Below are 16,217 nucleotides of genomic sequence, written 5' to 3'. Positions count from 1 at the left end.
GAGATCAGCCAAGATCAGGAATTCTCAAGGTGGTATGGCTCTGTCTGAAGAATTTGCTAGCGTATTAGTAATTGAATCTTGAGTTTGGATTAGTTTAGAGAATTAGAGTTTGCAGGACATTCGGTGAGTTGTGAATTAGCAAGTTGAACAGAAGCTAAACCCATCATCAATTAAGTGGCCTTGTATATTTCAGGAAACAGTTTGTCCTCAATTCTGTAGATTCTTAGATGAAACTGTATATGTTGTATTCTCCTGGACAGAAAAACAATAATTTGGATTTTTAAAGATAATAAGAATTAAAAAAAATAATTCAAGCCTATAGTCCAGTTAACTTTTTAAACCAATGAATCATGGACACTACTACATTGAGATGGTATTTATCAGCTATATACACATTGACAACATATCATCTTCCTTTACAGTGTGCAATAAACCTTTTCCAATTCTGATTCATTTTTCAAATAAAATATTTTTAAAAAAAAAAACTAACTTGGGTTTCATTTATTGTGCAATTGCTGTATTTTGTTCTCAACTCATTACATTACGGTAGTTTGGTGATTCTTGTCCATCTTTCACTTTTCTTTTTGTCATTCTTTTTGTCTTTGAATATAACATGTTATCAGCTGGAGTCATGCTGTAGAAGTAGAAGTGTAATACCACCGACAGCCATATACAGCTGGGGGCAGTAGTCAGTTTCCCTTGGGATGTGTGCCTTTCTATAGCTGTCACTCATCTCCAGCTCCTTCCACCTCTGCATGCCATACATTCAAAGCACTGTAGCGTTTCATAATATACATGTAATCACTCAAATTGTGTTAGCTTTCCCCCTCTTCTTCATGCTCCTTAGAGATGCCTTTTGCTGAAATAGCTTTTATGCCCGTCTTCGAATACCAATGACATACATACTTGCTCTTTATTGCCTATATTCCTCAGACAGGATACAGATGATGATGCCGTTTTATGGTTGCACTGGTCACTTTTGTGCCAGTGATACATTCTGCCATTGATTTTTGCAGGGTGCATCAGAACAACAATAAACAGAAAATGGCTTGCTGCCTTTTTTTCTCCAATTTGTTTCATGAAACCTGTAAACTTCTCCACAGTGAGCCATCAAAAGATCTAATATTGTTTTTTATATCACACAAGCAAAGCCCAAGTTCAATAATCAGTGACCCACTTTTTTAATTGCTTAGCAAGAAACACAAAGACTGAAAAAAAAATCTTGTGTTGTTCCTTCTAAATAAGGAGGGTCTCACCATTAACTATGTGATCAAGGCATTTTCACACACCAAATCATGAAAGGGAATATATAAACAACCTAATATCCAGCACTCTGCTTCACTGTAAAAACAAAAGTCTCTGATCCACAGAAGAACAGATTCTGACCTAATAACAGATGAGAGCGGGTTATGGGGGTTTTCAGGTGTCTGTTTGTAAACACAAGCTTTATTAGGAGTTACTGTTGGAATTTGCCATCATCCTCATGCTGTATTGAATTCAAATGCAACACAACTTCTTATTCAAGATTGCAGTGTGTAATGGCTATGCTTTTGCTATCATATATTAGTTGGCCTGGATTTAATAACAAGAATTAGAGATAAACTAAGCAAAAAATAATTTCTACTGCAATTAAATAAGAACTAACTAACAACAAACAACTGTACTATTGCTCCCTAATAGTAAAATACTATTAGGGGGCTGGTTTTCATCACAGATGAAACTAGTTTTCTTTAGTAAAACACTTTCACACGCTTCTCACTCACCCCGGGCTGGTTGCCTGCCAGGCCAAAATCGGGGGGCAAAAGTGCCCCTCGCGCAGTGCACACAGAGTGCCAGAGTCCAGACGTAACCCAACACCAGGAGTGTGCCAAGACCAAAAATATAATAGATCCATGGCCAAGACACTGACGACCACGACAAAAAAACAAAACAGAAAACAGGAACAGAGGTGGCGTGCCCAAGCTCTGAACTATTACTAGCACCTGCAACTATTGCGGTTGGAACTATAATAAAATTGCACACATACCGTAGATCTTTGAGATGGTAGTGCACAATCCCAGGTTTAAATGATCAAAAAGACAACTTTACGCAGGCAAACAGGGCCAAACGTTGTGGACCCGCGCGTGACACGTTGGCCAGCTGCACAGCAGCAGTACAAACAGACTGTGGTTTTGAAGGATGATTAGAGCAACAATTTGGAAATGGTGCTTTGAGTTAGCTGTTTCCACGATCTGATGCGCACAGCGACGCACAAGAAAGTTTATGGAAAATAGATTGATTTGACCAGTGTGACTAGGAGAAAACGGGATTTATGAGCGTTTGAACTGAATGAATGAGGAGTATTGGGCGTTCATTACCTGTGCAAATGAAGCCCCTCAGTGCACAAAGAGACTCAACGGAGCACCAGTTTGACTTGGTGTGAAGCTACAGCACAGAAGCGGCACTAAAAGAATAAGTTATTTTGGAAGTTTGGAAAAATAGATGCGTCGGAGCCGAAGGGTTGACATTTACCTGAGAATGAAGGATAGAGCGGCCACGAAACAAGGCCCGGTGTGTGGACAAACAAGACGCGAGCGAGGAGGGAGCACCACCAGCTCAGCACCACGGAGCGGCAGCTAAGAGCACCATCAGCATAGGCCCCCACAGCACGTCTTGCCACATTTACATTTTGAAATATTTACGCTCAGAGATTGATTTGTTGCATTTGATTAAGACCTATTTGTGGAATTTGTCTGCTTCAAGGAGGACACACTGTTTCCACCGACATGTACTCATGTAACTAAAATATGTTGCTGGTATAATATTGGCTCATTTACCGCAGGGAAATCATTATTTTTGACCCACATAGTTGCAAAAACCTAACACGCAATGAATTTCACATAAAAAGTCTTTTAGAATATGAAATAACACGACAGTTCAGCGATCTACATCTGATGGTTAACTCCATATTTTGAATCCGTCTACTTGGTACCAACAATTTTGTTAGTTGTTTGGACTTCAACAATCACATGCGGAGATTTATTATGAGACTAATGTATTAGTAAATGCTTATTAATTTTACATCAGTCCAAGATGTGTGAATGGCATTTATTTATACAATCAAAAGTTAAGCAATCCTGTTTAAATATTGGGAATACTTTACTGAAATAGGTCTGAATGAAAGATAATTGGAATGCAGTGCTGATCAGAAATTCTTTTTGTGGTTCTTGTGTTTGTAAAGTCTCAGTAGGTAACAAAGGCAACAGTGCGCCAACTATTACCATTCATGTATTCTTGTGTGGCATTGAAAGAGTTTTATTGGCCTACCAAAATGAGGTTCTTGAATTATGAATCGAGTTTGGAGTTTGTTTAAGGTCAAACATTGATACTTAATTGTTCTTTAAGAAGGCTCTGAAATAGCTTAAAATAAAAAAAAAAAAAATTAAATAACTGAAGTTTGTAAGAACATACTTGAACTTAAATTCCAACATTGATAGGGGACTGTGCATATTATTATTAGGCCTAAGCTAAAGGACCAGAATCATCCCAGTGAGGGACCGGAAAAATGCAAAAATTGAATAGTAACAGAATGCCCGTGAGTGGTCTGGAAAATTAGGACTCAGTGAGCTTTTCAGTGAAGACCCTGTGAAAAAATATTGGAAGACGGCTCTGTAGCTCCACCTTAAAAATCAATTAAAAAAATTATATTATGACCCCGCCCAAAATCATGCAGGAAGTTGGCCATGTTGGATCAAACCATGGATCTATTATATTATCTGGATAGGGTATTGCTAGCCTCAACATTTTGCAAACGGCCCCTTGGCCAGTCCATTGGTACTGCAGCCAAAAAAAGTGCAACCCAGAAAGCTTTTTTTTCTATAGAGCACAATGTAACAAAAAACAGCTGACAGGCACCTACCGCTTGCAGAAATGTCGGATATAGGGGCAATTCTTACCTATTTTCAGGTCATTGACTTTTTCTCAGTCTAAAGTCTTCAGTTGTCTTTAAAACACATTTTAAGCCGTTAGCTTCGGCTACGATCTAGTGCGCCGCTCTAGCCCAGCTCCTGCGCTGATTGGTCAGAACGGTAACTTCTAGACCAATCAGTGCGTGTAGGTGAGATGTGAACGAGCCGAAGTGTCATGAACGAGCCACAGGCATAAAACTATGGATCCATGGGTATAATAACAGACCATGGATCTACGACTCAGAAGTGTTGTCTTGAAATGTTTAGACCTGAAAAACTGAAATAACAGAAGAAATGCTACAGAAGAAAGCAAGGAAATGGAATGTATTGCCAGCCAGGTATAACATAATCAATGTTTACGTTGTGTCCATCAGTGTTGTTACTTGCATTGCACATTACACAAGTAGCTTAAATACTTTTGATGACTTTTAGCATGTTTAGCATGTAGATAAATAAACATGTCACCTGAATACATTTTACATGTTGCAGAATGATAAAAAAAATCTGTAATTTAATAAACCAATTTAAGATAGTACATTCCATGTACTTAATAAGAAACAGAATGATTTATATTGTCAGTAAAAAAGTTTGCAAACTAGATATTGGTTTATGGTGTTATATTTTATCTGCAATACACCACAAAACACTGAATAATAACACTAAACTATTGACTGATAGAGCAAAGACAACAAATAGTTTTGGTAAATACATGTAACACTATGTATAAAATGTAATAATTACATTGATGTATTAAAAACAAAAATGCATTAAAAATCAAATGTTCTGATGTATTGTGAATGTTGTAAAGTAAAGAAGCGGCACAACAGCATTAAGCCAGACCATGAGCTAGACTTTAAAGGCGCAATGGACGATTTTTCGGCGATTTGAGAACGCAGGCGGAAGTGCGCATGCGCACTCCCCCGTGCGGACTGATACAACACACACGTGCGTTTGTTTATTAGCGCAACGGAGCGCATCACATCTCTCGTCTCCCGTAGATTTCTGTCCACTTCTGCGTCAGCTCGAACTGTCTTTCTCCGTCTTCATTTTGTCCCGTACACTGAGGGAACTATATTATGATAGATCCATGCGCTTAGGCACGCGGAAACGTGGGGACGAACTGCACGCGGCTGCAGGTGAGCGATAGGTGCGTTTTATGATTGATACGTGGCAGGACAAATGATTTATCCACGCCACGAGGAAATATGATAAAAATTTGCTGAAAAAAATCATCCATCCCACCTTTAAGGTGAACCTCATATTTAGATAGATCCATGGGTGAACCGGCTTGATTTTAAGATTACACAATGACAGCAGGTTCACTCCTCGCCCTTTGTCCACCATGGAACTACTAAAATAATGCCTTATATCGGTTCTAAATCCTTCAGTTTTCTTAAAACCAGTTGTTTAATAGTTCTCTTTATCTCACACTGGCCTCTTTGCAGGTCTCGCTCTGATTGGTCAGCACGATCACATGATATGCGAGCCTACGTAACTTCCGAGCCACAGTGCGCTAAGAGCTAAAGGCTAACTGGCGACATGCGCCAATGAGCAGCTGCCATCGACTTGAATGGACTGCCACAGGGCTCTCCCCAGAATCTTTTAAAGGGACTGTAAATATGTGACTGACCGTGGCCAATCCAGTTACATGTCTACCCGGAGACATTTTGAGTTATTCACAGATTCTGAAAGTGTGAATTCAAAGCTTTCCAATGATGTCTCACTCATGTAGATCTGATAATATTTGAGTAAGTTGTGGTAATTTGAATGTATACAACTCTCAAACCCATTCACTGAGAAAACGGCTTCCAAAGTTTCTCACCGGAGAGCCCAGAGTCACAGGGGGGCTCATTTGCATCTCATTGAGATAAGCCCTCCCCCCTGTCACACTGACACCACCTTCCCCCTACAGCTGTCACTGAAGACTCAAGAGGAGTGTTGTTATTGATGGTAACTGGACTTGAATCAGAATTAGAAGTTACTATATTAAAATGGAAATACTTGGATTACAAAAGGCCCTGAATAGAATCAAAGAATCAGAATGAGAATAGGGTTCATTGCATTTGTCGATAAACATAATTCACAGGTGATTCAGTGCACCAACAATGGTGCACTGAATGATTCAACACAAACAACAAAAGATAAGATAAGATAGCCTTTAATGTTACAACGCAGTAGATACAGGGGGAAAGGACAGTAACTTATAGGAAGTTTAAAAAACACTCTTAATAGAAGAACTCTTATAAACAGATGCCAGGGCCAGGTATACGAACTGCAACGGGTCCATGGCTTTGAATATATGAGATATGAGATAATAGATATGATATGTACACCACCAGAGTCCAATTACATCAGAGATCACATCCTCATCCTCTTCTTCGTCTGTGCACTCTTCTGTGCTGTGACTCTCGGCTCTTGGCATCAAAGCTGTAAACAAATAACAGGACATTTAAGAAATGGCTAACTATTTCACATAAAACACTCATTAAATATTTATTTTTTTAACACAATGTGAGAGTTTCAATATAAATACCTGACGTGCTGATAACTCTTGATCCTTGGAAGCCGTCTGAAGAAGGGACTCAGATGCTTCTGCCAGTCCAAGTTCTTGACAAACACTTTGCTATCCGCCGTTCCAACAAGCTGTGGGATACTGAGGTGTTTTTTTTTTTTTTTGTAGTTTTTCCTGGCCGAGAAGGAGAGTCTAAGGACAGAGGACCCTGGGACATCGTCCCTCGCCACCACAGACATTGTCTGACTTCATCGCCACCACAGACATTGTCTGACTTCATCGCCACCACAGACATTGTCTGACTCCCTCGCCACCACAGACATTGTCTGACTTCATCGCCACCACAGACATTGTTGATTCATTTCTCCCTGTGGCCCTCAGAGGCAACTGTTGTTGTGATTTTGGGCCTTACAAAAATAAATTGAATTGAATTGAATTGAAAATTGAATTGAGACTCAGGAGAGCTGTTTTCCACTACCTGATGACAAGGGCGACACTGTAAAAAAATGAGAACAGAAGAAACATATCTTAAGCAGAGAGCAGCACTGAAGTTTTGCCAGGCTAATGTTTACACATTACAGTAGTCAAATAATATAAACTAACCTCAGCGATGTCTTCCAAAGTGTCAACCCTGGTCTTCATGTATGCTTGCTTGATAATCTGATGATCTGTGCGTGGCCTGCAGCTTCTGATGTGTGGGAGAAGCTGTTTCCACAGTGATCTGAAGCTTGATGTACAAACTGCAGGCTCACCTGAAAAACAGATGTTGCTTATGGTTAATTATACTCTAATCATTAAAACACGAAAATCACCAAAATAATGTTTTACACTTACCACGCTCCTTAGCAGACTTCACGTAGAGACAGGTCATGTCAGTCAGGGTGTCTTTGCCAATTCTGAAAAGGGGGATAAAAGGATTAGGGTTAACAGTAATATGGGAATAACACGCTTCACAGATAACAGTTCACATTGTGACGTTAACGGTGTATTTAAGATGCAAAACGCGGAGATATTGGGACATCTGCCATCGGCTAGCGATGCTAGCTAGCTCACTTGAGATAACACTGCTTGTAAAAGCAAAACACTTGCAGAACAGCACACTAAAACATAAACATACACTCGAGTTTAAAACCGGCGCACATTAAAGTGATTAAAAGCGGGTGTTTTAGTCGCAAAGCTTACCTGGTTCAGCCGTCCTGTTGTCTCCCCAACACCGTGCACAGAGAGACACACAGGAAGCTGATAATGGCCAGGCAAGCGCGTGATTGGTTCGAGTGACGCAGTGCGTAAGCCACGTGACCAGAAGTGGTATCGGGAGTTGTAGTTTTTTTCTCTTCCCTCGCCGAAAAATAACCCGATAACATAGCAAAGTTTAGCTTACAACTTAGCTCTGAATAGCTGCGTTTAGCTCCGGGCCTAACAGCCGGTTTAGCACCATAAAACAGACACAAAGCACGACCCACGGGTCAAGAAATACTATATAAGTATATAATTTGTACAGATAAAACGCCGAAAAATAACCCGATAACATAGCAAAGTTTAGCTTACAACTTAGCTCCGAATAGCTGCGTTTAGCTCCGGGCTGTGGGGGTAACAGCCGGTTTAGCAACATAAAACAGACACAAAGCACGACCCACACAACCCACGGGCCAACCCAGGCCGAAAAATAACCCGATAACATGGTGATAACAGCAAGTAGTCACATTAAGCCCGTATTACAGAGTGCACTGAAGCAACATGTTAGCTTAGCATTAGCTCCACCGGAGCAGACAAGTAAGATTCTAAAGTGATCACGAGACTGCCTCAAAACACAGCGTTAAAGCAATAATTTAGTAGTAAAGTAAAAGTGTACCTGAGTAAACAGTTCCGTTGCAATGTAGTCCAGGAAATGTAAGCTCTGAAGACTATGCTCTGCAGACGGTCTGGAGTAATGAGAGGAAAACACGGAGCACGCAGAGCACGCAGCTGTAGCCATGCGGATCACGGCTGATTGGTGGAAAATGTAAACAACACGTTGGCTAGAAAAAGGTGACGCCCCCCAGGAGAGCAGGAAAAAGACCCGAAAACTCCACATTTTTAACAGCTTAATGTATACGTTTAAGACAACCAATAGTGTTATCTGAAGCACACAGGGGCTTATTCATAACTTCAACTAGCACATTCTGCAAAAAAATGAAAATCACAAATTTGGGGGAAAAAAAGGAAAATGCTGTTTTTCTCAGTTTCACCGAGGCCGACATGGTCCGACAATTGCCGTGGCGAGTCACATATGCCTCATATGGGGTTGCATTTTCCTCCGAGGATGGTTTAATGTACCTTCATTATTTCCAAAGGTACATGCACCCTAAACATACTATGTTATATGCCTATCCACCATCAAGAAATTTGAATATTATATAATATTTATATAATATTTAGTGAATATGTTTATTTGCTCCAAGAGCTGCATCTTGAGGATTTTTTAAATCGTTGCAGGGTTTGTTTTGGGTCTTTTTCCAGATAGTGCGTACTTTTCTGCGTCGGCCCATGGATCTATTGCGTCGGCCGCGTGTCCAAAGTGTATTTTAATGATGGCTCTACCTAAAATATGAAAAGATGATAGAGCAAAGAAAATAATTTCAGTCATATGCACAGCTAAACATAACTGTTTTAGCTTAGATTTGAATATTGCCAGAGTCTGGACCGGTCTCACATCTTCAGGAAGACTTAAGTCCAGATTTTAGCTGCATAAAACTAACTGAAAAGCAGATTCCCCATGTTTAGTCCTGACTCTGGCACCAGCAGGAGGCCGGTCCCTGAGGTCCTCAGAGTCTGAGATGGTTCATATGGCACTAACGTGTCCAAAATGTATTTCTGTGCTAGGCCGTGGAGAGACTTTCACACAAGCAAAGCTGCTTTAAAGTCTCTTCTCTGAGCCACAGGAGCCAGTGCAGAGACCTGAGAACAAGAATAATGTGATCATACTTCCTGGTTCTAGTCAGGACCCGAGCAGCAGCGTTCTGGATGTACTGCAGCTGTTTTACAGCTCGTTTGGAGAGGCCAGTGAGCAGGCCGTTACAGTAGTCTAATCTACTGGAGACATGGATAAGTCTCTCCAAGTCTGGTTTGGATACAATACTTTTGACACTAACAAAATTTGGCACAGACACCCTTCTTGCTATTCTGAACAAAAAAGCCAAAGACAGCATACCTCTAGCTGCAAGCATGTTAACGTGGCAACCTGACAAATATTGCCATAGGCTTACCTGCATTTTGAATGGGATGAAAAAAATTACTTTGACATAAACAGATTTTGCACACTTATTCTCCACATCACACTGAACATAAAAGCAAATGAAGACATAACTCTATCTCAAACCGTGCGGTCGTGAAAATGTTGAATTAAGTACTATAAAGTTGGCACTGTTTGTGAGGGATGGGTGATGTAGGTGGGGGGATTAAAGGTGTGCTCTTCGCGGTGGCTCGTACCCCCCAGTCGCAAGGGGGGCGAGGGCCTTTATTGCAGCGCGTGGCTTTATTTGTTATTCTTTATAATTAGCTGAAATTGCTGTATAATAGCATTTTTGACCATATGGCGAATGTGCAAAGGCTTTTAAATGCTATTATGTGTTAAAGTGTACTTAATTCAAAATTACATCTTTTGTATGCATAAAATAAAAAAATAAAAAAGCTATTAATATACAAAATACATTTTTATTACTTCTCTATTTTTCAACTTGGTGATGTTTGACCTAGTATTAGCTGTTTATAATTATATTGCTCTGTATTAACTTATGCCTGCATTCAAGGAACTCCAATTATACATAAAATAATTGCTGTGCCCATTTTACATTTGTATCTTGACTCTTTCTGCTTGTTTTGTGTCAACTCTGTTTTTTGTCAAAGCACATGCATAGGCGTTAATTTATTAAAAAACCCAAGCAGGAAGAGCACAGTGCAGCTTGCCTTCTCACATGAATCCCACTTGGCCTGGGGTGTCAGAAAGTGCAAAGACCTTTAACGTGTGAAGAGCAAATTCATAGTGAACGTACATATCTACCCACACAGTGTAGGCTGGAGGTTTACCCACGACAACATTTCTCCTCACTACATCAGCTTTGCCTGCCCAAATACTACCACTACTTCTATGTAAAAAAAATAAACATAAAATGCTTTCTATTGATTGCTGCATACTAGAAGTTTAGACGCTGCTCTAATTTGGGATTTAACATCTCAGCTCAGCCTTCGACTGTTATTGTAGTTCAGCCAGTGTGACCTTTTTGTATAAATCATTTAACATGTACAACCATAAATATGAACTTTGGAGCTTATTAGAGTGCAATACAGCTCTTACACAGAATTGTAACTATGCTAATGATATTGATTGGCTGTAAGAGTAAAAAGATAGTTCATTTTGCACGTTACCACACTTTTATTTTTTTCTCTTTTTTCCCCCCAGAAAATTCTGCATGTCTATTTTCACCAAAGAAATGACTAAATCATTGTGCACATTTATATTTGAAGCCCAAAGTGCAAAGATAACAGAAATCTGCCTTTTCCAAACTTTATCAGACATAATTGACATTTGCAACCTTTATCAGGCTCCCTCCAGGCTCCGTGTGAATGAGTTGGCATCTGGATTGTGGCCTGTGACATTTAGACAACAGTTAGAGCAAATTTGCCCGCTCCTAATGCCCTTGTTCTTCGTAAAGCTTGTTTTTCGTAGACTAATTTAACTGTGGAGGGTTAAAACACATTATTATCTTAATTTATGCCTAAGAAATGTGATGATAACTACTCAATGTTCTGTACAGGGACAATTAGAGAAACATCTGCTTGTTAGTCTACAGATTTGACAGGCAGTTGCCCTGCCAGCTGCTGGCAATATTTATTGCTCTGGCTTTAATTATATTATTTGTCATGGCTGCTTTTGTGAGCTGGGTGACACTGAAGTTGTAATAAAAAATAAATTAAGTGTCTAGATTTGTCCATTGTTACACTGTCAGTGTTTTATACGGTGGCCTGATGGAGTCAATTTCTCCAGTGCATGCCAAAGTAATAATAACATCATCAAGTGCATGGTAATTATGGCTGCGGGCGGCTCATTGATCTTTGGGGGAGAAGGGCGATCCCTTTCTGCAGCAGAATAATGGGCAAACCTTTAACCTGGACTTCAGTCGATACAACTGCAGGATTCTCCCTTCACATTCAATGAGCCCCTTTCTCCAACACGCTTTTGTCTGATGAAATATTATATTTTTATACTAGAAACTTAAAAAAAAAACTATTGTGTGTGTTTGCTTTATGATGAGCTGATTCTTCTAATATTAATTACGCTAGAAAATCAGGCTATCAATGAATAATTCATATTTGTTTTTGAGCCAGTCTTGTGAAACTGGCTTGTACTAAATAATGTATGATTGTGTGTCTTTGATAATAGAGTCCGCATTAGGAGTAATATGCTCCCCTTCATTCCACAGGGTAGATTCTTGACTGGGCTAGTTGTTGTGCAGAAATAGATTTCCCGAAAACCACACGTGCCAGAAGACATTAGTCAGCGTTGTGCCTCAGCCAGCTCGCTGTACACGGGCACAGCGACCCCCACGTGTTGCAGCTGGAAGGTAAAGTCTAGCTCTAATCTCATCTATGCAGCTCCTTAAATCTGATTATGGCCATAATGAGGAGAAATTGCTGAACAAAGAAATCAATAAGATTTAAAGTATGCAACAATCCTTTATGATGAAAAATCTACATTCTCAGTTTGAATAAGGACCCAAGTTGAACACAGCTTATAACGTCCAAATGAGCTTTCCTGCTCCAAAATGGCAAGAACGCGAACCTTTAACAATTAGTATTTAAGATATCCCTCGCGCACTGGAGCTTGAAGGCAAAATGAGTTGCCTTACAATTCACAGAAGCCTGTGTAATTTTAGTTGGAGCTGGAAGAATGGCTTTAATGAGCACTGAAACAAAGCAGGGAATTAGCATGAGCCGCGTGCATGCTAACTTTGTATAGTCTCAATGGAAAATAAAGCTCCTCCGGTGGAACATGTAATTGCAGGAATATATTTGTGTTAATAGCACTGTCACCAATCAGCACTGGAATAATTATATTTGAATCCCTCCCACTACAGTCACTGTGACTGTGATGTATGTGTTTCAAATGTGTTATGTCAGGTAGAGACATTCAATGGGGTTTAAAATACGTTTGAAGGAGATGGTTGGCTTTGTGTTTGACATTTGGGTTTTATGATATTTTTAGATGCTCTGCTACAAACAACAACACGACAAAGCATTGATCACTGTATTTGTCACAAGTTGAGTGGTGGGTGCGCGAGGAGGAGACTGACAGAAAAAAGAATTCTGTCATAACTTGTCTTTGTAATGTGTCATGCTTGAATTCCTAATCACAGATGCAATGACATAGAACTGTTTCATTCCCCCCATTTGTTATGTGAAAGCAGAGATTAATCACATGTAGGGAAATTATGACTAAACCCAATCACAGACTTGCATTTTTTGCGGACTAGCGGCCCCGCTGCATGATTTATGACACATGAGGGATATTAATGGATGCGGTAATTGATCCACATGTTTATAACTATAAATGTGTTCACAGGGAAACTGTACATAAACATGTCCATGAACTGTATCAAACAACTTTCTCTCAATAAGACCGCTATATTGTGATCAAATGCAGAGAAAATGTTCTGTTTACTTTATTTTCCCACTCGGCTAATCACTATTAGCTTCAGGTTGTGGAGATTGTCGCTTTAAGCCGCACTCACACTCAATTATGGCCACTCTATCACACATGTAACTTTCCTCAACCAATTATTATCCTAATCTGAAATGCAACATGTTCTGCTTCACTACAACTTGAGCAAAGACAGTGCCCTTGGCTAATGTGTTCCTTGTGAGGAAAGGGTTTTCAGATTGAAACAAATACAGCATGATAGCCGCATTTTCCCTGAACTATATTTTTGTGGACGTCTATGCGCATAATTTGTTATTTTTCCTTTACAATTTCACCATCAAATTCAAGCATGCATAATTAAAAAGCAATTTAAAGACTACTGATGCACTCTAGAATGGAGTAACTGAAAGTTTTTTTCCCCGCCCCCCTAAAATATTTATAAAAAGAGCCATCTGATCCTTTTGAATATGCCGTGTGTCTAAATTCCTATTAATTCACAGTGTCATTAGTGCCACTTTGACCCAGGTGGCATCAGTTTTTCTCCTCCGCTGCTAAATGAGGGCGCAGAGGGGAAGTGCTCCTCAGTTATATAAATGACTCAAATTTATGTCTTCCTTTCTCAGTTTTTCTACCAATTTGCTGATAAAAAAAAATGTTTTAAATCTGTTCCAATTCCTAAAAGTGTCTAAATGCTTGTCTAACATATGAAGTTGTGAATGAAGGTTGAATGAAATTAAAAGACCAGATGTTTTTACTGCTCCTCAACAACCCTTTGGCAATCCGAAACGTTTGCTAGTACCAGTGCCAGTTATGTTTTTTTTTTTAATTAAAAGCTAGTCCATTAGGCCTGGTGGATTAAATTAAAAAAATAGTTTAAAAGATAAAAAAAATTATTTGACATAGCACAAACTGTTCCCTACACTGTAACCCTAAATTTGAAGTTGCATCTTCAAGGAATAACTTAAATGTAATTAGTTTTCTTTTAATTAATTTATTACATGGCACAGGATGCTTAGAGGTCTGCTTCAATTAATATGATATTGAGTCTAGTAAAATGTTCTATTAATCAAATCAAATCAATTTATTTTTGTAAGGCCCAATATAACAACAACAGTTGCCTCTGAGGGCCACAGGGAGAAATGAATCAACAATGTCTGTGGTGGCGATGAAGTCAGACAATGTCTGTGGTGGCGATGGAGTCAGACAATGTCTGTGGTGGCGAGGGACGATGTCCCAGGGTCCTCTGTCCTTAGACTCTCCTTCTCGGCCAGGAAAAACTACAAAAAAACCTCTTTGGGAAAAAAGCGTAGAAACCTGGAGGAGTTCCAGTGAAGGAGAGATCCGACTCTCACAGACGGACACGAGGGAGACTGGAGCTGGACCCACTCTTCAGGCAGATGAGGGACCGACTGAGGCGAACTGGACCCACTCTTCAAGCAGATGAGGGACCGTCTGAGGCGAACTGGACCCACTCTTCAAGCAGATGAGGGACTGACTGAGGCGAACTGGACCCACTCTTCAGGCAGATGAGGGACCGACTGAGGCGAACTGGACCCACTCTTCAGGCAGATGAGAGACCGACTGAGTCGAGCTGGACCCATTCTTCAAGCAGATGAGGGACCGACTGAGGCGAACTGGACCCACTCTTCAGGCAGATGAGGGACCGACTGAGTCGAGCTGGACCCATTCTTCAAGCAGATGAGGGACCGACTGAGGCGAACTGGACCCACTCTTCAGGCAGATGAGGGACCGACTGAGTCGAGCTGGACCCACTCTTCAAGCAGAAGAGGGACCGACTGAGGCGAGCTGGACCCACTCCTCAGGCAGATGAGGGACCGTCTGAGGCGAGCTGGACCCACTCTTCAGGCAGATGAGGGACCGTCCACACAGGGCAGGGACCACTTCACCGGGAGAGGGGCATCTGGGTCCACAGGTCCTCAGGAGTGAGAGAAAGAAAAAGAAGGCGGTGAACAGTTTGCAAGTGGAATTAAAAAATAAATATTGTTTGATAGCATAAGTAGTCAGAAGAAGAAGAGGATAGTGCTCAAGCTGTCATACTTCCCCCAGCATAGTTACTCCTAGGGCAGCGTAGCTAAAGCTGTGGGTTTATGTTTCTGTTCCTAACTAGTCTGACCATAAGCGATTTCGAAGAGGAACGTTTTAAGCCTGGACTTAAATGAAGAGACTGTGTCAGCATATTTAACATGGGTCGGGAGCTGATTCCATAACACAGGAGCTTGGTAGCTAAACACTCTACCTCCTACAGTACTTTTAGAGACTCTTGGGACAACCAGAAGGCCGGCATTCTGAGAGCGAAGAGCTCTGTTTGGATGATATGGTTCTATAGCATCTTTGAGGTAGGATGGGGCCATGTCATTTATGGCTTTGTAGGTCAGGAGTAGAATTTTAAATTTGATTCTAAACTGGACGGGGAGCCAGTGAAGAGACTTCAGCACCGGCGTAATGTGCTCTCTTCTTTTTGTTCCTGTTAGTAATCTTGCTGCTGCATTTTGAACCAGTTGAAAGCTTTTTATGGAGCTTTTAGGACACGCTGCAAGCAGGGAGTTACAGTAGTCTAATCTAGTCGTTACAAATGCATGGATAAGTTTTTCAGCATCGCTTTTAGGCAGGATTCTTCTGATTTTGGCTATGTTGCGCAAATGGAAATAGGCTGTTTTACAAGCTTGATTTATATGAGCTTTGAATGAGAGCTCCTGGTCAAATAAGACTCCAAGGTTTCTTACAGTAGAACTGGAGGCTACACTGACATTGTCCAGCGTGACTATCTGCTCAGATAGAGAGTCTCGTAGATGCTTAGGGCCAAGCACAATGACCTCGGTTTTTTCAGGGTTAAGAAGCAGGTAGTTTAGTGTCATCCAGGTTTTTATCTCCTTCACACAAGTACTAAGTCTGTCTACTTGATCGCTCTGATCAGGTTTCATTGATAAATACAGCTGAGTGTCATCTGCATAGCAGTGGAAGTTAATGCCATGCTTTCTGATAATGTTGCCTAATGGCAGCATATAAAGAGTAAACAGAATTGGACTAAGTACCGAACCCTGTGGCACACCGTAAATTACTT

Source organism: Eucyclogobius newberryi, unplaced genomic scaffold, assembly GCF_026437365.1.
Source record: "Eucyclogobius newberryi isolate DKJ021-1_F unplaced genomic scaffold, fEucNew1.0.hap1 SCAF_15, whole genome shotgun sequence".
NCBI classification, from domain to species: Eukaryota; Metazoa; Chordata; class Actinopteri; order Gobiiformes; family Gobiidae; genus Eucyclogobius; species Eucyclogobius newberryi.
The sequence above is the reverse complement of the archived record's forward strand: the minus strand, read 5'-3'. Positions refer to the sequence as shown.